The sequence below is a fragment of the Notamacropus eugenii genome, chromosome 1 (assembly GCF_028372415.1).
Source record: "Notamacropus eugenii isolate mMacEug1 chromosome 1, mMacEug1.pri_v2, whole genome shotgun sequence".
Lineage (NCBI taxonomy): Eukaryota > Metazoa > Chordata > Mammalia > Diprotodontia > Macropodidae > Notamacropus > Notamacropus eugenii.
The window spans coordinates 239,207,758-239,230,344 of NC_092872.1; the positions used below are offsets into that span (position 1 = coordinate 239,207,758).

General features: G+C 42.9%; 1 protein-coding gene across 6 annotated transcripts in view; it reads right to left on the reverse strand.

Moving 5' to 3' along the window:
- The window catches only part of CDH23 (cadherin related 23), a 597,280-nt gene extending 590,937 nt beyond the window's left edge, over window positions 1–6,343 (reverse strand). For 3 of the 6 annotated variants that reach the window (XM_072628247.1, XM_072628250.1, XM_072628251.1), the window contains exon 1: window positions 5,815–6,342. The gene's annotated coding sequence lies outside the window, so the exon portion shown is untranslated. Of the gene's footprint in view, window positions 1–5,814 lie in introns of all 6 variants that reach the window. The other 3 variants (XM_072628248.1, XM_072628252.1, XM_072628249.1) reach the window with 2 other exon arrangements.
- Window positions 6,344–22,587: the final 16,244 nt, after the last annotated feature.

Here is a 22,587-nt window from a genome sequence, read left to right on the forward strand (position 1 = left end):
ATCTAACCTCATTTTTAAGATCTTTAGTAAATGGAAACTCATTACTTCCAGAGGTAACACATTCCACTTCAAACCAGCTGTAATTTCTAGGAAATTTTCTCCTTTTTGGTTGTTGTTCAGTTGTGTCCAACTCTTCATGACCCCGTTTGGCATTTTCTTGGCAAAGATACTGCAGAGGTTTGCCATTTCCTTCTCCAGTACATTTTACAGATGAGGAAATTGAGGCAAATAGGGTGAAGCGACTCGCTCAGAGTCACACAGCTAGTATGCCTCGGAGGTCAGATTTGAACTCAGGTCCTCCTGACTCTATTCACATCCCCAAAGTTTTCCCTTGGATCAAGCTAAAATCTGTCTTTCTGCAACATCTACTTCTTGATCCTGCTTCTGGACCCCAACCTGACAAGTCTAGTACCTTGCCAATTTTAAAGCCTTTCAAATACTTGATGATAGCTATTATGATGCCCCTAAATGTTGTCCTCTTTGGCCAAACATCCCCAGTTCTTCCAATTGTTCCCCGGATGGCACAGTCTCAATCCTCTCATTACTGTAGCAGACATCCTCTGGAAAGTTCTGGAGCTCCTTCCTGTACTGAGGCTTCTCTAATGTCTGAGAACTTGATCCCTAATAGTGAAAACTGTTGCTTTCCTAAGGGATTAGTATTGAGATTCATATGTAGGTGTTCCTGTCTCCATCTCGAAGCAAACAAAACAGAACACCCCAATTGGAAGCATATAATGCTACTAAAAGTCTTTAGAGACCAAAGAGAGGCTGTGTGTGATGATGGAAAGAACACTGGATTTGGAGTTGAGGTTCCAGAAACATGAATCATTGAGTGTAGAAAGAACATGGCTAAAGCCAGAAACAGGTCAGTTAGTTAGCCAGTCTTTATCTTTAACCAAAACAACCAACAGAGATGCAATCAGAAAACCATGAAATGTCAGAGCAGGTTGACTCTCTACTCCACCCTCTTCTTATCACAAATGAGGAAACTGAAGCCCAGAGAAATGAAGGGGCTTAGTCCACATCAAAAGAGCAATAAAGTGTCAGAGCCAGGTCTAGAAATTTAAGTCTTTTGACTCTTCCTCAAGGAAGGGATGATGAAGATGAGAAAAAATCTGTTCCAAACACTAACTAGATCATATTGATGGTAATTAACTAAAGCCACTATTTTCCTTGACTCAGTCTAGAACTGTTGACTTATCCTCAGAAAATGCTACATCTGGAAGCAACTTTAGAGACCATCAAGTCTGATCAATAATTTTTACAGAAAAAGAAACTGAGGCACAAAGAGGGTAGCTGACTTGTCCAGCTCCTGGGATAATGGTCATCGTGAGCCTGTGAAGCCAAAGAAATCATATGATGATCAAAGACAGTAGCTGAAGCTAAAGTTATAATCACACTCCATAAGTGAGATAGGTGGACCTTAAGGTGTTCTCTCACAATTATATGATTTTGTCTCTAAGTTTACTCCACACACTGGAATTCTAGAAGGAAGATTCCCTGTTTGGAAGAGTATTTCAAGCACAGTCCTATTCATCTATCCCCATTAGATCCTAGACTCCTGGCAAGAATCAATTTGTTTTTAACATTGTATCTTCAGTCACATTACCATTGCTTCTGGAAAGGGCATGATGATATACCTTGATATGGCTCCATATGAGTTCCTGTGATTCTGTATTGCAGATAAGTCTATTCCTAAGCAAGATCTGCTGGCCACCAACCTCTGCTCCCTCATACCCATCCATATCATCTCCCTCCCTCTCAGGTCCCCATACCTTATATTGTACCCTCTGGAACTCATTCTGTGGCAGGCTAAACTAGCAGTACTCTTCTCTCAAAAATTATTTTGCTTCTGTATTTAATTTTGAATGTACGTATTGTTTCTCTGCTACCCCACTCTCAAAAGAATGGAAGCTCATTGAAAGTAGGAATGGTTTAAATTGCATCTTTTTATCCATAGTGCCTAGCTCTGTTTGTGGCACACGGTGAGCACTTAACAAATGCTTGCGTTGCCTGACACAGTGAGTGTATCTCGCATAGGAGGCTATTAATAAATGTTGAATTAAGGTCTGTAGGCAGAAACTATATTACTTGCAAATGATCCTGTCCACCTATCATATGGCAGATAGGACCTGACCAGGTGCAGAGAGGTGCTTGATTCAGTCTTAAAATATATCAGCATTAAATTTTTAAACACTTTCAGTCTGAAAATGAAGACAATCAAAGTATTGGGGTTTTTAATCTTCATTTAATTAACAGCAGGTTTAAAATATTTAAATTAATTTTAAAGCCTTTGAGTTTAAAATTCATTGAAACAGGTTTTTAGCTCACTGCTTTTCAAATCAATAAAGGATTTTAAAAAAATTTTTTTTAAGCTCTTGAACAATTCTCTGTATTTGGCCAGTTTTCATTTGCCATTTTGCAAAAAGGTTGCTTTCCACATATGGATCTGAACACAGCCTCCCTCCTTACTTCTTCCTCTCTTCCTATCCCCTTCTTAAAGGGACCCTACAGAATATTCTTGGCAGTGCTTGGACCATCCTCCTTTTCAGGAAAAAAAAAAAACTCCAACTATTTCAGTACCTTCTGACCTCTCAAGTTAAGCCATATCACCTTCACCATCAGGGAATTTTTTTTTAACCTAACCTAAATCCATCTCCTCCTTCCTAATGTTTCATGGTCCAGTCTTCTCATTCCATCCTCAGTAGACTCAAAAGAATGAGAGAGTCACTATCTTCCCAAAAGCTTATGGACAACAATGCTATCATGCTCCTTAGCTCCCCTATATCTGTGGGATGGGAAGCAGTGAGAAAGAAAATGATAGAAGGTCTGCATCATGCTTGAAGCTCTCCATGGACCCCAATTCTTTGTCAGCACCCTCAGCCAGGCCATTACACGTTCCCTGGGGGGAAATTCCAGCATTTAAAGGAAGTGATGGAACATGCCACTCGGGTGGCATGATCGACTCTGAGATGCCAACATCTCCTTTTGCAAAAGAGCTGTGGCCCTCATGAGACATTATTAATGGACCATTCCACCAGGAGAGGAGGAAACTGGGGAAAGACTGATGACAGCAAAGGGTACATTTGAAATTTCTTCCCCTTATGGAAAGTGACAGGAGACATCCACAGAGCTTGCCTCCTTCCAGTGGCACAAAGAACATTCCATTTTCAGGCTGGAGGCCTGATCCCCCCTACCCCCCACCTTCTCTCACTAATCCCGCTTTGCAGTTCAGGTGGCATCATTTTACCTCTGCTCCATAGGGACCCACAAGAACTAATGGGCATCTGCTTATAGCTCTGTAGCATTCGAGACACCAGCTTTGAATTATCTAGCCAAAGGCACAGTAAAAAGACACAATGTGGGGTGGGGATGGGCTTCATTTTTATCAACCCCAATTCCAGAGTCAACCTTGGCAAAATCATGAGGCAAAGTTAATATTTGTCCCCTCCTCTTTTCTGCAGTCTATCCCCTTAAAAGCATATCCACTGGAGAGACAATTCATTCACACTAAGGGTTAAAGACTCAATTTATTACTCTATGCAGAAAAATAAACATTTTTTTAAAGAATCTTTTTAAATGAGTAAGCCAAAAGAATGGGTTTCTAGTGGTGGAATCTCAAGCACTCTGGTATCCAGGTAAGGCAGATATTTGGAGGCAATGATGCCTTTCAAGTGCCCCTCAAATCACACTAAATAGGCATAGAGCACTGGACATGGCAGGTTGGGAAAATCAAAATGAATCCTTGGATTCTGGATAGAAGAATAACCTAGAGATCCATGATTAGATTAGAATGGTCTGTTCCAACACACACCTCATCTTTCCCTTTCTCTTCCTGCCTTCCTGTCCTCTTTTGATGGCTAACTAAGAGAGTTGAAGATTTCACTCTGTTTTCAAACATAGTAGTACATCTTCAGCCCAGGTAAGTGATCTACCATCTCCTACCACAACCCTTAAACTGGCATAGTGAATACCAAGTTCTTCCTTATATTGTTGTCCCAGATGCCCTGGAAGAAAAGGGGGCCACTCTGCCAGTTTCAACCTTCTCCCTCAATGCTTACTCCAGACCCGTACTTGGAAATGAACCTCAAATGGTTTCATCATTGCCTCCTCACAATTTCTTTAAAACAGTGGACAAACATCACTAGCCAGCCCTTCCTTTCCCCTGGATTTCTTCTAAACTCCACCCTCAAAAAAAAAAAAACCACCCAAGAACAAACTAGCAACATGAATATTGGAAAGCTGTTTCAAAATGAAAGGTACGGCATGTGATGGGGTAGGGTGGATGTAGGAAGAACAAATCTAGTGATTGATACAGAGAGAGAGAAATACATTACCACAAAAGAAGGGGTCTTCCTAAGTTATGGAGGTGGGATTGCGAGTCCCCTGCCGTCCGACCCCCCCCTCCCCCAAGCAAGCCAATGCCTTCTCCTGGGGGAGGGGTAAGAACTTCAATAAAGCCGTTCCCTACGGAAAGGTTAAAATTGGGGGAGGGCGGAGTCTGCAGGTGACTGGTGTGACCAGAGAGGCTAGCAGCAGTCAACAAGGGCAGCGGGCTTGCTCTCTGTTTGCCAACCATCAGATCCAGGTGCCCACTTGTTAAATTATTTAAAATACAAACATAAGATCCTGATGGGCACCGCCTGCTGCTGCTGTTGCCTCCAGGAGGTGGCCAAGGAGGCACTGTGTCATTGGTCTCCCCTGACTCCCTGGGAACAACTTAGTATAGCCCACAGCAGCCCCGGAGCTAGCTGCCCTCAGACCCACAGGTTTTGCTCCGAAGATGCCCGCTGAGAGTAATGGACTCCTAGGCACCGAAATGACTGGCTCCTCAGGCCGGTGGCACCTGCCCCCAGGACCTCAGCTTCGCCTGAGGGTGGGGGTGGGGAACGAGCACAGTTTTGCCTTTGGTAGCCTTGGCTCCTGAGACCTTCCCCCCCAGGTCTGCCCAAATGTCAGGCTTCGCCGCCCTGACCCTCTCTGCCACTCCACCGTTCCTGAGCCCAAGCCCTAGCTCTCGAGTTGGGAAGGAGAGAGGACCATTCGAGAAAAAAAAGAGATGGAACGAAACAGACGGGAGGGCGACAGGGATGGGCGTCCCGAAACTGCCCACTTGCCATCCTGGTCACACACAGACGGACCTTAAGCTGTTCGCCTTGTCCATTCCCTTCGAGGAGGCTAGCCAAGTGCTGCCAGCTTGCTCACCATCTCAAGGCTAAGAACTGGGTGGCCGGGGGAGGGGGTGGGGGAGGTGGAGGCAGGAAGTTTCTCCCCTTCCCAATCCAGAAGGTAGGGAAGAAGAGTTCCCAGGGCAGCAGAAGCGGGGCGGCCAAGTTACCGGAGTCTGCTCTCTAGCCAACCTGCTCAACTGCCCTCGGGGCAGGCCTCCCCAGGGAGCGCTTGTGCCGCCCGGCCGAGCTAGGGGGAAGAAAGACGCACGAACCCGGCCAGGCCAGAGCAGAGGCTCGAGGCCGGCTACGAAGGTGGAGAGTTGGAGGGGGGAGGGGGGGGAATGGAAGGGGTAGGATAGAGGGGAGAATAGGAGGAAAGGCACGAAGCCGGCCGGGGACTGCGGGCGGCGGACAGGCGCTGGGGAGCTGTAAGAGCACGGGGAGCAGGGAGGCGACAGCCTCACGCGGCCCCAAGGAAGGGCCGGGAGCGCCGGGAACAAGTGGTTGGTTCCCGGTCTTGGACCAGGGACAGCGGCTGCAACTTTAAAGGCTTTGCAGCAGAGAAAGGACAGCGGTAGAGCGCGGGAGTAGGGAGGCTGGAGAGGGCGTGGGGCAGGGAGCAACCAAGTTGCCTTCACTGTACCGTCTGTCTGCCCGGTGGAGCACCGCGCCTCAGGGTTCTCCGCTGCTTTTCTCCTTCGCCGCCGCCGTCACTCCGATGGCTCCCGGCTGGGGAGCCTCGCACGGCCCTCTCTGCTGCTTCGGGAGGGGAGGAATGACCATCCGCGGGGTGAGCCCGAGGAACAAGAGGACTCCCTGCCCACCGCCCGACCCGGGCTCCTTGCCGGCAACTTCAGGACCGCGAGGCTCGCGAGCAAGGCGGAACCGAGGTGTCGGCGGGCTCCGATCGAGGGTGCTGAAGCCCGGGACCGCCGCTGGACATCTCCCCGGACGAGCAGCCCTCCGCCCCCCGGGACGGTCCGGCTGAGCCCTCGCTCTGTTCCGCGTCTCCAGCCCGGGTGCAGTCAGTCTGGTACGGCCCCACCCCCGGTTCAGGGCCCCTGTGCCGTCGGACGGGTCCTTGGCTAAATCATCGCCCGCCTGCGAGTCTCAATCCTCGCAGAGCCGCGGCAGGCACAAGTCCACGAGCAACTTTCCCTCTCTTCCTCCGCCCCCAGACCCCGCCTCCTTGACGCTACCCTCACCTTCCCTCTACACACGTACCCCCCATCTCCACCTCCACCTCCTTTTCTTCCTCCTCCTCCAGCCGAGCGGCTGCCCCAGGGGAGCGGCTGCAGCCCGCGCTCCCGCGGGGCGCAGCGCCTGAGCCAACAAGACCCCGGGTCCGGTCCTCAGAGCGGGTAGCTTGCCCTGTGAGTAGAGCCACTGCTTCCCCACCCCCTTCCCAGGCTGCGGAGGGGGGCGCGGCTGAGAAGCCCAGGGCGAGGCGGTGGCTCTGGTCGCTCAGGGCATGAATATTTCAGTGCGAGTTAAACTGCCCTCGGCTGATGTCATGGTACATGCTGCTTTGCTAACTCTACGTGTCGAGGCCCCCAAAGAAGGAAGGGGAAAAGAAGTAAAGACTGGCCCAGGTATTATAGACTGGGGTTAGGGCGTCCAGAAGACTCCCTCCTCAGCCAAGAGGCCAGGGGCCAGAGGGAATAGAATGGGAAAGCCTAGCGGAACCTTTCCTCCCCACCCCCACCCCCTCCGGTGTCGCCTCCAGGCTGAATCTACGAGGAAGCACTACCTAAGGAAAACAGGGACGTGTGGCTCTGTCTAGGTGTGCTCGCTTTATCTGTTGGCTTTAAGCGCCCCCTCTCTGCTCTGGGAGTTGGTAAGACACCAGGAGAGAAAGACAGGCATGCATAGCAGGCAGGCACACCCGGTTGAGCTCTCTAACCCCTCTGGCTCCCTGGAAATAAGGAGAGTTCACTCTAAGCCCTCATCCTTCTCCATTCTATACACTCCACCGCCCCCTTGCTGAAACGCCCTTTCCATATTTTTTATCACCGTGTCTTTTGAAAACAACAACAGTAAACACCTCAAACCATAATCGTAAGGCAAAGAATCAGAGAATCTTAGCGTTGGAAACCACCTTAGAGGCACCAGACTGCACGCAGTAGTAAACATTTAAGGAATGTCCAATCACAAGATCTTAGTCACTGAGTTTGAGCGCCTACTACGTTCCAGGTACTGGGCTAAGTACTGGGGATACAAAAAAAGTCAAAAAACAGCCTAGGAGCTCAGTCTACTGAGTGTGTGTGGAGGGTAGGGGGAGATCAGTTGGTCTTTGCCTTAAGTCACCTTGTTTAACCTGTCCCTCAATTGGCGAATTATGATAGATGGAAACACCAGACCCCAACCAGCAATATGAGATTGATCCAGGATAAAGATAAAGTCGTTCATCTTGGTCCATAGGTAGAAGGATGGAAGAGACTTTCGTTGACAAGGATTCCTGTAATATCTCGGATAAGTTGTCACTCAGTCGGTATTGACATAGTGCTTTCAAGTTTCTTATTGGTTTTGCTCATATTATTTGATTTGCACTTTATAACCTTGTGAGGTAGAGAGATAAGGTATTAATAGTCCCATTTTAAAGATGGAAAAGCAGACACTCAAATTTCTAGTTCCCCCACAACTGGTAAGGTCTTAAGTCAGAATTTCAATTCAACTAATTTTGATTTCAAGTCCTAAACTCATTGCCAGTGCCAGCTTATCTCTATTTTTTTGAACAGCTCCAGTGACAGGGAGCTTGCTAGCTAATTTTAAAATGAATTTACTGTTTGTTGCCTTTTGATTTTACAACAATCAATTCTGGAGGAAAAATTTTAAAAACCAATATTTTCTCTCCCCTCCAATCCACGGATCAAAGAACCTCCCAAAGAACCTGTCCAAAGGACAAATAAACACCCAATACAGTGACCTCACTTGACCGTATATATTGCATTCTGTCCTGGTAGCCCTCCACTCCTCTGCTGTTTCATTATCTCTTCTCTGGAATCATCATTGATTCTTTTCAGCGATCTTTTTATTTACATCGTTGGAGTGATTACATATATTGTTCTTTTGCTTATGTTTATTTAAATCTTCATCAGTTCACAAAATTGCCCCATGTTTCTCTTAATCCTTCATACTTACTGTATAATAATATGCTATTAGATTCAAGGAACCACAGATTTTCCCCCCACCATCCTCCAGTTGATGGCACTCATTTTATTTTCTGCTTTTTGCTATCATGAAAAAGGAATTCACTTCTTACTGAAGCAGTGTATTCCAATTATCAGACATATCTAATTGTTAGACAGTCTTGTCACATGTGGAACAGAAAGCTGTCTTTTAGTGGGTAGCTTCTACCCACCAGTCCCAGGTCTGTCCATTGCAGCACCACAGAAATGGTACTCTTCAGGGCAGCCTTTCAAGTACCAAAAGGCAGGTGTTCTGTTCCCCCTCTAAGTTTTGGGTTATTCAAGCTGCACATGCTGGTCCATATCATTCACCTTCATCTGACTCCTCTTTGAGAAACATCATGGTATAGAATGAAGAAAGTCATAGACTAAGTAACCAGAAGAAAATTCAGATCACCACCACTATCATCCCCCACATTCTGGCTCTGTGACTGTGTGACTTTAGTCAAACCCCCTCCATCTCTCTGGGCCTCAATTTCCTTATTGGTAAAATGAATGAACTGGACTATAGTTTATCTCTCAGGCTCCTTCTGGTCTGGGACTTTGGGTTTTCAAAATGTCATAAAATATGGTGCTCAGAATTTAATCTTATTTCAGATTCAGTTTTCTAGGGCAAAATGCAACCAGACTTCTCTCCCTGGCTCTGGACACTAGAGACTTAGCAAAGCCTTCATGAGCCATAATCTCATTGATAAGGGTATTCCCTTGGACAATCCACAAACCCATGAACAAATATTTATTAAGCCTATGCAGGATCTGCAAATACAGTTGCCCAAATAAGATAAGCCCTTCCCTCAAGGAGTTCACATTTTACTAGGGCTGATGCAACATGTTTCAGAGAACAGTGGTCAAGAAAGGGACTTTAGTCAATTCCAGAAATTGGTCAGTCAGTCAACAAATATTTATTAATCACTTACTATGTGTTATGCACTGTGTGTTGGGATATTTTAAAAAAAACTCTTCTCATTCTAATAGAAGAGACAATGTGGAAATAGCTAGTACATACAATTTCTGTGCAGCGTTGATGGAATGCGATCTGAAAAAGGGAGCACTAAGGGCTGAAGAAGGCCAGAAAGGCCTCCTGAACTGGGTGGGATTTGATCAGATTCTTAAAGGAAGGCAAGGAAGCTAACAAGTGAAAACAAAGGACAGCAGATTGTCATACCGTTTCCCACAGCAATGGTAATATTGATTACATTATCGTACCCTGAACAAGAGGTAGAAAGGGGGAAGAATTAGGGGCTGATGACAAGATGCCAGACCCTTGATATTCTGTACATTAGAGGACTGTAGGGTAGAGTACCAAACTCTCCCCAATGCCTTCCTTTATAGAGGGTAGAAACTGATCTTTTCAGTTCATTCCACTCTGCTGCTCTGTCTCTTTTCAACTCTACAGAATAAGATATCCCCTGGTCTTTTTTATATCCTTTTGCACTCTGCCCCCAACACAAAAAAAGATTGTAAGCTCCTTGAGTGAAGAGACTATAATCTAAAAATAATTAATTGTATCCCCAGTACTTAACACAGTGCCTAGCACATAGTAGGCACTTGGATTGCATGGGATGGGATGAAGCATTATCTGACCTCTGCTGGATTTTAAGGGTTGTCATGATGACTGACTCATTCCTTGAATGGTCCAGGACAATCTAGCCCTATCTAGCTGGGTAACTCAATTCCTCTTCTCCTTTCTATTTCCCCCTCCCCTTTCTTCTCCTCTCCAAAGAAAGGTAAATTTGGATAGCTAGAGGATGCCCAGTTAACTTGGATTTTACTGGCTACATTCCTCCCTCCCTTTTCTTCCTTTCCCTTCCCTTCCCTTCCCTTTCCTTCTCTTCCCTTCCCTTTCCCAAAACCTCAAACTGACTGCACTGTGAAGCCCATAGATTGGACAACATTAGGCCCCTGCCTAAAGGCTGTTTTCTGGACCCTCTTGGCTTAAGAGTGATTATCAATAGTAACTGTTGCTGTTTCCCTCCCAGTCCGATGTAGTTATCTTTCCTTGCCTCATTAAAGTGGTTATCCCCTGACTACTTCTTAAACAGGCCTATTCACTGAATGGGTGTTACCTCACCATAAGTGAGTACCTGAATAGACCTTAACCTCAAGGGGCCAAGATCTCCCATTGCATCCTGGGCCATCTCCAGTCATCCTGATGAATATCTGATCACTGGATTCAGATGGCTCCAGAGGAGAAGTGAGGTTGGTGACCTTGCACAGCCTTCCCTCACTCAAAACAAAGTCAAGTGCAAGTCATGTCTTCATTTCTCTGATGGCATGGTCTTCTTCGGCAATGAAGGATGAACACAACAACAAGAGTAAGTTCATTGCCAAAGCTGAGTGGATTAGTGAGTGAGGGACAGAGTCACTGAAGGTGCTGCTCAGGAAAGACACTGTTCTTAGAGGGTAGAGTGAAGAACAAAATCCACCTCTGTCTTCTCATCTTTTCTGTTTCTTGTTCATGATGTCCCATGACTTCTTCACAAAGAATCTGAACGATGTATTGGGGTCCTTAATGTATCATGGACATCAGTGTGATGCTATTGGGCCTTGCTTTATGTGCATGTATGACCAACCCACTTTCTTGATTTAAAAAAAAAATTATACTTTTTGTTTTTACATCTACGTTTTCTAACATAGCCCAGCTCCATGCAAGAGAGTCATCCTTTATGATAAATGATAAGAGAGAAAAAAAAACAGTTCAGCGAAACTAGTCAATACATCAATCAAGTCCAGAAATATATGTACCCACAGTGCTCTATCTCTGCAAAGAAGGAAAGGAGGTACTTTTTAAAAAAGGTTTTGTTGTCATGTTTTGTTTTTACATTACAAATATTTTCAGATTACTCTCATTTCATGAGAGATCTCTTGTAACAAAGCAAAATGTTCAGAAAAACTAATAATATAGTTACTTCATCTGAAAGTTCATAAAACATTTCATGTATGTAATTTTTATTAAGTATTTCAAGTGAATAAAATCTATTTTTCTCTACTTTCCAGTGCCACCCCATTAAAAAAGAAAAAAGCAAACTTCTTGTAATAGACATAAACAGTCAAACAAAGCCAATTTCCCCAATGACTGTATGCAAAAATATGTTTCATTCTAAACCCTAAATCTATCACCTCTTTTTAATGGATCATCATCATATGATTTCTGGAAGCATTAATCAGTGTTTAAAGTTAGAGATGGAATAATGAAGAAAAATTAAAAGAGAAAAAGGAAAAGGAAATAACTTGAAATAAACAAAGAAAGAGGAGTAAAGAAAAGAAAAATTACAAAAGAAGAGAACGGAGGGAAACTTTGAAAGTAACTATCATAACTATGAATGTGAATGGGATGAATTCACTCATATAACTAAAGAAATTAACAGAATGGATTAGAAAGCAAAATCTACCAATATGTTGAAACACACTTGAAGCATAAAGAACATTCATACAGAGATAAATTAAGAAGTTAGACTCATATCTATCATGCCATAGCTGAATTTAAAAAAAAGAAGAGCAGCAATTATGATTTCAGATGAGGCAACAGCAAAGATAGACTTAATTTAAAGAGATAAAGAGGGAAATTGCATTTTTTTCTGAAAAGTAATGTTGATAATTAATTTATTCTAATACTTTATATACATGAAACTAATAGCATAGCTTATTTAAACTTAAAGGGAAAACTAAATTACAGAGAGAAATAGATAATAAAACTATACTAATAAAAGATTTTGATTTACCCCTATCAGCTCAAGGCAAATTTAACCAAAAAAACAATAAAGAAGTTAATGACATGAATATATTTTTAAAAATTAGATATGATAGATCTAGAACTCTGGTGATTATTAAATAGAAATAGAAAAGACCATACATATTTCTCTTTGGGGCATGGCACCTTTATAAAAATTGGTCATGTCTTAGGACATAAAAATCTCACAAATAAATGCAGAAAATCAAAGTAATGTATATGTACATAATACACTCACACATATATCCTTTACTAATCACAATGCAATAAAATTATTCTGAAATATGGCTATTAAAATCAACTGGAAGCTGAAGAATCAGACCAAAAAACAAATCACAGAAATTATTGAACATTTGATTAAAAATAATGACAATAATGAGGAAATATTCTAAAATCTTTGGGATGCAGCCAAAGCAATTCTCTGAGGAATATTTTTTTTCATCTCTAAATACAATTATTAACACAAAAGAGAAGGAACAGACCAATGAATTGGGGATTCAAGTAAAAAATACTAGAAAACCAAATAAATTAGAAAACCTTAATTAAATAACAAATGAATTACTCTGAAAATTAAAGATTAACAAAATTGAAAATTAAAAAATCTATTGAATTGATAAATAAAACTAGGAGATTTTCTTTAAAAAGTAAATCAATTAGGTAATCAGACTTTAAAGAAGAAAAAGGAAAACCAAATTAATAATAAAAATAAATTAAAAAGGAGAATTCACAACAAATGAAGAAGAAATGAAGGGTAGTCTTAAAAACTATTTTACCCAACTTTTTATTTTATTTTTTACCAACAAAATCAACAATTTAAATGAAATAATAAATATTTACAAAAATATAAAATATGTAACTTAAGTGAATAAGAAATAGGGAATTTAAACAAACCAGTTTCCAGGGAAGAAATTGAACAAGCCATAAAAGAGCTTTCAAAGAGGTAGTTTTTCATGTATCTACTTTGGGGCTAAAGTTCATCAATAACTTCATAGCATTCAATTTTGTTGATTTTGTAGTTGTCCTTTCCAGTTTCAGAGGTGTTGTCACTATGTGAGTGCACGCTTGAGAGCAGGTGCTGTTTTACTTTTTTTCTTTATCTCCTCAACATCTAGTACAATATCTAGTAGACAGAAAGAGCTAAATAAATGCTTTTTCAGGCAGTCAGTCAACAAGCATTTAAGTCTTCACTAAGTACAGGCATTGTGCCAAGCACTAGGGATACAAGGCAAATTAAAAACAACATAGTCCCTGTCCTCATGGAGAATATATTCTAATGAGGGAAACAACACGCAAATATAATAACTAGGTAATGCAAGAATGTGTGTGTATATGTGAGACAGAGACAGAGACAAAGACAGGGAGGGAGACAGAAAGAGAGAGAGACAAAGAGAGAGAGAGGGAGGGAGGGAGACAGAAAAAGAGAGACAGAGAGAGATAGAGAGAGACAGAAAAAGAGACAGAGAGAGACAGAGAGAGAGGGAGGGAGGGAGGGAGACAGAAAGAGAGAGAGAGAGACAGAGACAGAGAGAGACACAGAGAGAGAGAGACAGAGAGAGAGAGAGAGATCTGAGGCACCTCATAAAATAGTGACCCAAGCTGGGGGGGGGGGGGGGGGTCATCAATCAGGAAAGCAAGCATAAGGAGAGAAATTTCCTCAGGGTGGAAAACTGGCTATCAGAAAGGTGATTAAGTCCAAGTTGATCCAAGTCTCTTTTATCTTGTACTTATACGATTAGTATTTTGGACCAAAACACAGGACTTTACATTCCTAAATATCATGTTGCTGATCTGGGACCATCATTTCAATTTATTGAAATAGTTATAGTTAGACTCTTGATTCAGTCTTCTCTAGTATTAGCTATCCCTCCTGCTCTTGAGTCAAAAATGGAAAAAATTGCTTTTAGGACTGCATTCAAATTATTGATAAAAATTTTTGAGGGTCAGATGTTTCTAGCTGCTTTCAAAACTAGAGGACTTCTGAGTACTGAATGAACAGGATAACAGGATAACTGGAAGCTACGCTTCTCTCCACATCTAGCTAAAAATATTTTTACACTTTCAGTGCTGGAGATATAAAGTGTAAGCTATTCACTGGACTCATGAAGCTGTCAGTCCAGTTAATGAGACAATAAACACACACATGAAAATATCACTAACAACAAGACAAGGCAGTATGTATGTTATAAATGTGAAAGAAAAAAGAATGAGAATAAGCACCATACAAGGTCAGAGTGGGGAGATCAGAGTAGGCTTGAGTGGCCAAGAGAGAGTTCTTTGAGGAAAAGCTACTTGCCCAACCTTTAAGAATGAGTAGGACTCAAATCAAGAAAGGTATCAGAAGATATCAGAAGGGTAAAGGTGTGGTGATAGTTTAGCACAGTGCCTGGTACATAGTAGGGAATTAATAAAGGTTTACTGCATTACGTTATTGGATAGGAAGAAGCCTGATGGTGAAGATAACCTAGACCAGTTTGACCAGAAAGGCGGGGTTTGTGGAGAGAAGTATTAGGGGCTGAAGACTAGATGCATAGGCTAGGTTGAGATCAGACAGTGGATAGTCTTCAATGCTAGGATAAAGTAAATAGATTTTATGTTTAGAGCAAAGGGGAGCTATTGATGGTTTGGGAACAGAGGGGTAACTTAACCAAAAGCCTGTGATAGACTCTCTCCGATGGATGGGACCTCAGAAGTCATTTAGCACAATCAAATCTGAAGCCTAAATCCACTCTACAATATTCTTGGCAAGCCAATTCAGCCTCTGGTGATGGAAATACACAATATTTCTAGGGAGCCCTTTTTACCTTTGGACAGCTCTAATGATTAGAAAGTTTTTGTCACATTCAGCTGATTTCTCTATAACTTCCACTCTGTTACCATTTTTGGTGTCTAGAGATAATCTGAATAAATCTAATCCCTCTTTAATATGCCAGTACTTCAAACACTAGAAGAGAGTTATCCTGCCTCTCCCCCCATCCTCCCCCAAGTCTCCTCTTCTCCAGGCTAAGTATCCTCAGGTTTTTCAACCAATCTGTGTATGACATGGTTTCAAGAAACATCATTATATGGTCACCCTCTCCTGGATGGCCCTTTGTCTATGTGCCTCCTAAAATATACAGCCAGAACCGACTGTCTTAGACTTACACAATATTCCCCTCTCAATCTACAAAAACTTAATCCTGTGTCATAAAGAAATCAGGTTAGTCGGATAATGCTTAGTGTCATAGTGGATAAAGAATTGCCCAAAGAAGATCTGAGTTCAAATTTCACCTCTGATATATATATTGGCTGTGTGACCCTGGACAAGTCACTTAACTTCTTGATAGCTCTCTAAGATTGCAAGTTGTAGATGAAAGTTACTGACAGGCTTTAGTAGAGAGAGTTCCCTGTCCCCAGGAAATCACAGGTGCAGTTCCTATTCCTAGGTTCAGGTTCATTCTTTTAGGACCCTGAGATACACCCAGAGGGTCAAAAAGGTAGAGACCACGTCTTGAACATTCCATATCACTATCACTCACATCAACTAATTGAGGGCAAAGGACATAGTCAACTCATGTAAGTACCCATTGAATAAGGCATCTGGGGACGAACTTCTTAGCAAATACAAAACCTGTCAAAATCCTCTGATACCAAATATGCCCCTTATGATATGGAAAGAGTACAGCACTGGAGTGAGGGGCCTGGAGTCAAAATCCTGCTAATTAATTCATTAGCTCTGCCACCTTGAATAAACCTCCCTCTCTAAACCTCAGTTTTTTCATCTGTAAAATTAGCAGGTTGCACTAAATGAAGTCTACCGTTCCTTCCAGATCTAATTTTCTATGAATCTATTTCAATTCCCAGCCCCAAGTTGGTGAGGTGCCTAAAGATAGTACACTTTTGTGGGGGGAGGGATATTTAAACATATCTTTTCTTTGGGGCATCCTTATTATAAGTTGTTCATGTCCCTGTCTAGCAAAAAGGCAACATTTTCCCTTTTTTTCTTTCTCTTTGCTGATCTAGTTAGAGTAGGATTTTTTTCCCTTCAAATTCTTTTTTTTTTGGTCTGTTTCCTGAGCTTGCTCTCTCCCGGGGTTGTGCCTGCCTCTATAAAACAAGCATGTATGTTCTGGAGTTTGGTTTGTGGGCCCTGCAGAGCTTGGCACATCTGTGTCTGTTCAACTCTAGCTTTAAAAAAAATTAAAGGCATGCATATAGGTTTGGATGAGGGCTGCCAAGTCAGCAGAAGAGAAGACACCCAAATAAATTCCTCTTCCGTCACAAGCATTCTCTGCTCCAGAATACAACCTGGCCCAGGAAATATTGCCACCCTCTGAACCCCCAAAGACCCATAGCTCGTTTGTACCCATTCCTGCCCTGCTTCCTGCTCCCTATCCTATCATTTATTTATAAAGTGTTCATAGTAAAATGAATGGCAAAAAGTTAGAAGCTAATTAAAATTGGCACAAGCTGGCACGCTGGAGCATGAATTATACATGGGTATGAGATGGTGGCACAGCCTAGCACACAGAGCCATAGGCACTGGGGAGTACTGGGCTTCCCAGATCAGGTCTGCTCTACCTTCCTTGACCTTTGTATCATGCCCTTCACCCATGGGTTGACTCCGGAGGGGAGCTAGAGCTTTTTCAATCACTATCCCCAAGTGGCCTCTTTCTCTTTGGAAAACAGCATCCAGTGATAGGAAGACATCAGTACAAGTAATCAAAGACTCTGTTCTCATCTGACAGAAGGGACCCTGCTTAGCTAGCCTGCTCCCTGCAGCTTCTACTTACGTGGATCCAGGGCTTTGCTTGGGAGCGGTCAGAGATACAAGTTAATAATCAGTGATGGTCCTGGCCGTGATCCTGGCTCCCGGTGCCTAGAGGGAGGATCTTCATTCATTTCCCCTTACCTTTGCAAGAGACAACAGTCCTGGGTGTTGTGGAAAGAGTGCAAGGCTAAGAGGTAGAAGTCCTGGGCTCCAGTACTAGCTCTGCTACCTACTAGCTAAATGACCTCTGAACCTCTCTGAAATGCATTTTTTTCATCTATACAAATGGAGATAGTAATAATCCATGCCCGATTACCTTATGGTGTTATTATAAGGATTTTATGAGTCAGACGAGATATATAGAAACTGTGATGTGATTATAAAGGCAGCCAGCACAGTCTTGGCCATGCAGACAGGGTGACCTGAATTCAAATCCTCCTTTAGATACCTTCTGCCTGTGTGAGCCTGGGTGAGTCATATAACCTCTCTGAGCCTCAGTTTCCTTATCTGTAAAATAAAGATAATAACAGCACCTATCCTATGGATTAGTCATGAGATTCAAATTAGACAATATTTAGTGCTACTAAATAATGTTATTTAGTAAAAGTACTTTGCCTATTTTAAAGTACTCTAGAAATGGTGGTTGTTGTTATAAAGGGCTGTATAAAAGTGACCAATTATTGTTATCACTATTATTCTTATTACAGTAAAGAGGCAGAGGGGACTGTTCCCTTCCTGATCCCTCAGTCTCTCACTTTGTGAAAGCTCAGTCACACACCTGCTCCTCTAAAGGAGGTTCTTGAGTCTTCAGAGGTTTTTGGTAGGGGAAAGAGGGGGAATGATCATCACTTCCTGAGTGAGAAACTGGGATGTGAAGGTGGAGGGAAGTCATGGGGAGATAAAACCAAGGTGACTTTAAATATGATGGAATGGGTGTCCATCAATATAGTTGGATGCCAGGGGCTCTGAGCAAGTCTCTTGTCCAGACACCATGTCCCCTTCAGGCTGACAGTTAATGCATTGATTCTACCATTGGAGTTCCTTTCCCTTAGGTTTTTGTCCTCAGTTTGGCACTTAGTAAGTGCTTAATTAAATGTTTCTTGAATGGAACTGAATGGTATTGAATTACAAATACTCTTCCCTGTGAAGAGGAGGGATGAGCTTTAGCAGTCATTTGCACATTAATATGTAAGAATTTATTAAATCTTTTCCTAAGAATGATAATAAGATACCAGGAATCTGAAAAAGATGCAGAGGAATCAGGGTCGCATGGTGGAGGGTAAGTCATTTCTCTGTGGGTCTCAGTTTCTTGTCTATAAAAAAAATCTCTAAGGTCCCTTTTGGTTCTAAATCCTATGACCTATAGTCATGTATCTCTGAGGACATGAGGACCTGAGTGAGCTTCAGGAGAACATTTCAAGAAGAGTTCAAAGTCATGTTTCCCTTAAAGATTCTTTGAATGGACAATGGAGGAATGTTAGAAATTTGGTAAGTTGATGGGTCAAGGAAGTCCTTGGGGGTGTTTGGGCCTACTGGATTCCTTATGGAAACAAAAGTTGCTCTAGCATTAAGTGGCATGTAGTGGTTTGTGGATGTAGCTGGAAGGAGAGAGGTGAGATGAGATTAAAGAATCCCAGATTGGATTGGGACAGATATAAAGTGATAGCTGGTAGAGATGTTGAAGTCAGGAGAAAAAAATTGAGAACTGTTGTTCCAGCCTTGCTCAGAATCCTGAGCTCAGCAGATCAGAGGTTTGTTGGAGGGGAGGGGTCAAGTTTACTGAGGACAAAGCTCAGAAGGTGTAAGGGAAAGGCTATTTATGCATAGTGAAGAACACTGCCTTGTATGTGTTGTTTAGAAGCTGCTATTGAAACACAGCAGGTTTGCAGATTTCTAGATATTTTCTCTGTGTGCTAAGCGATGTAGGTGGATGGATGAGAGGGTAACTAGCAACTAGGTGATAGAGTGAATGGAGTGCTAGAGTTAGGGAGATGAGTTCAAATACAGCCTCAGACACTCACTACCTTTGTGACCCTGGGCAAATCACTTAACCTCATTGTTAAAATGAAGATCATAATAGCACCTACCTCCTAGGGTGGTTGTAAAGATAAACTGAGATTTTTGTAAAGTGCTTTGCAGACCTTAAAACATTATACATATGCTAACTATTAAATGCTAAGAGACGGTGAAAACAATGAGACTTCAGGATAGCTTCCTGCTGAACAAGTTACTGGATAGTGAAAGTTACTTGGCTTGGTTGAAAGGAATGGGAACATTCCCTAGTCCAGTCCCATCTCAGCATTGAAGTGCCACCTTCTAGGGTGCCAGCTACAAGGTCAAGCACCAACCTATCCCTCTCTCTGTTCTTGCCCTGCGTCTCATCCATTTTCAAAGAGTTTGCAGCCGTCCAGAGCCAAATGTTAAATCTGGATCTTAGTCTCTTTTGATCACCATTTTACTCCCACTGCCCTATTATTACTCTTACCAAATGACCAGGGCTTTTTTTTGCTTTCTTTCCTACCCCCACCCACATAGAAGTCCGTGACCTGTCGCTAATCCCCTTGAGGCAAGTTTCCTGTATTTCCATAGGTGATGATTAGTTACTTGAATAAATGAGTGTGTTCGGTGTTCTAATAAAAGAAGACCTGCCCACCCACCTTCCTCTGCTCTTATTTCTACTCTATATTTACCTCTTATATCTGCATTTTCATAGGGGTCTTCCATGCCCTTTCTGTATAAATGGTTCATCAAATAGCTCATTTGAGGACTGACTGGGTCTAAGGGAGTGAGTACTAGGTATACCCAAGATCCAGAGAAAAGGAATGATTTGCTTAAATGAGGCTTTATGACTCATACTTGTATTTGGATTTCAGTTCCCTGCCTCTCATAACTACCATTTGTAAGAAGGGTATAGTCATTCCAAATGTAATCAATATAAAGTTAATTCCCTAAGTGCTAAGACTATTGCATTTTTTTTCTTTATATATCCAGCATCTATTATAATGCCTGAAATGACACATAATAGGTACCTAATAAATGCTTGTTGATTGATTGGTTAATTTCTGCCCTATTCTTACTTTATGGGGATAAGATGAGCATGGGAATCAGTGGTACAATGGGGAACCAAACTAAGATTTCTTGTCTCCCTATGTGGTGACCTGGTCACACTATCTACCTAGTCACCCTGCTTCTCAGTCAAGGGCTCTGGCTGCCTGGTTAGCCTGCCTTAAAAAATGACCTTGAAAAGAATAAGGAAGAAGCTATTCAGAATGCTTTCTATCCCCTCTCCTAGGCTCAGGGTCATCTAACTGACCCCACCTTTGGAGACAAAAAGATGCCTCAAAGTCTGTCTCCTGCAACCAGGACTAGGAAATCCTCTTTCTCTGCCAAGAGCTCAGCTTGACCCTGGGGCAGGATTCCTATCAGCAGAGCACTGAAGCAAAGAGTGCACTGTGCCAGGGGCCGAGTTGGCAGGTGAGAGAAGGCATCAGCAGTCTTCTCTCTAGCTCCAGGCCCTGTAATAACCATCCATCTCAGGCAAGTAATGGCAGATGAGTGGGCCTCCCTCACCAGGCGCTTCCGGTCATAGAGCATCTGTGCTAGCTCTGCAGCTCTCAGAGGGGGAGCTGGCACACAAGGCAGGGCAGAAGCATCGGAGCTGAAGCCCTCATTAGCACATACCTGAACCGAAGTGGGGACCAGGTTGGGGAGACCAAGGCATCAGCTTGAGAGTCTTCTCCAATAGAGAGACCCAATGAAGCCAAGAGCCATCCTCAGGGTCATGACAGCATTCTCTTTCTCCACCCCGAGGGAGGATGGAACACAGCGCATAAATGCTATGGAGGAGAGAGGGTCACCAAGGCAAACATGCCTGACTAAAAAGCAGCACTAAGAAAGTGACTAGGGACTGGCCAGGTTGAGAAGTAATGGCCTCTGGGAAGTATAAACTCTAGACAATGAAAGATGCTAATTTGCCAAGGAGCATGGCAGATAACTCCAGCCACTAGAACACTCAATGACAGCCTCTATATCAGCAGGAGGGGGGAAAATACCTTAATTTTTCCCTTTCTGTGCTTCCTTTTCAAAGTCTCCACTGGCACTTTTTAGTTCGAGCAGGAATTTCAAAAACCTTTCTAGAACTCTTTGAATTACTCTGGACAGCAACTCTTGGATAATAGCAATCACCAAGCTTAGGGGCCCTGTCCTAGGTGCTGAGGGAACATAGGTTTACAGTCTTGTTAGGAAGGTAACCAGGGCCATAGCTCAAATGAGTTAATGGGTGTAAAGCACTTTGTAAACCTTAACGTGCTATATAAATAATAATAATCATTATTATGTTACCAGGTCCCCAGTCTGTTGATGACTTCATTCTCTAAACGTTCTACTGTGCTCCTGCTAAGCTCAAGTCATGTTTATAGAGCAATACAGTGTGCTGGCAAATGTTTTACAATCAGGCTCTCCAGTATGCACACACACTCTTAAGTATAATCTGCAATATTAATTCTTTCTTATGCCTGAACAATAAAAAACAATGAATTAAGCCTTGATTTGCAATGATTGTGGGTTTCTGGGGTATAAAAACCCATACTGAAAATTTAACAATGGGCTCTCAAGTTGGTCAAGAAGGTGGCTCCAGAATGCCCCTGAAAGTAACACGTTTGTACAAAGATAATTAAAAACGCCGGGCAGAAAAGTGAGAAATGGGAACTTAGAAGTCATATGGTCCAAATGCCTGATTTTATAGAGAAGGGAAGTCAAACTTCAGGGTAAAGAAATCACATTCTCACAGATAATAAATAGCAAAGAAATAGAGTTGAGATTTGAAACCAGATCCTAATACTCCAACCCAGTGGACTAGTGGGCATCCACAGCACAGGGCTTGGAGAGGTGCGGTCCTGATATGTCATTAACTAGCTGTGTGACTTTGGGCAGCCCCATTCAGCCCCTCTAAGATTCAGTTCCTTCACCATTAAAATAAGGATTCAATTCAATTCAGTGGATACTTCCTAAGTGCCCATCATGTAGGAGGCCGTGTTCTACCCAACTCATAAGGTCACTGTGGACATGAAATCTATGCCTGTACCATTTCTTTTACTCAGTCCTGTGAAGCCCCATTTCGGAGGTGAGTAGGATGAAGTTATATAAAGCACAATACTGATGTGAGATAATATCATTCCATTAAAGAAAATAGGCTTCAGTTGGGTTTTGGAAATGAAAACAAGTGTCAGCAGAAGAATGAGGCTGGGAAGAGGCTTGCCAGGGCAACAAAGCATTGACTGAATTAGGAGGAGGCCCAGGTGTCCCAGGTGCTGCTTCCTTGATCATGTATGCACTCTCCCAAGATGCTCAGTGACAGCAAAACCAGGGAGGGAGGGAGGGATCACATAACCAGAGATTTCAAGCTAGCAGGGTTCTCTGAGGCTTACAAGCCTAGCACTGACCTGTGACCCCTGCTGCTATGGATGGTCCTCTCTCCTAACAGGTTTCCTGGGACCCCATGCTCCTGCACTCCTTGCAACACTGATCCCACAGGGGTTTGGTTCTTGTTTTATTTTTGCAAGAAAAATGCTTTTTGCCTATATCTTAAAATAATTTAGAAATGAAAGCTGGAATTATTATTTTGGGGCAATGGAGTGTCCCATAGATGGCTCGTAGGAGCCTACATCACTTTAGGAGGTCACTGACAATGCTATCCCTTTTCACCCTCTTTCCAGGTCATTCCAAACTTGAACTCTTTCCAGGTCACAAGTA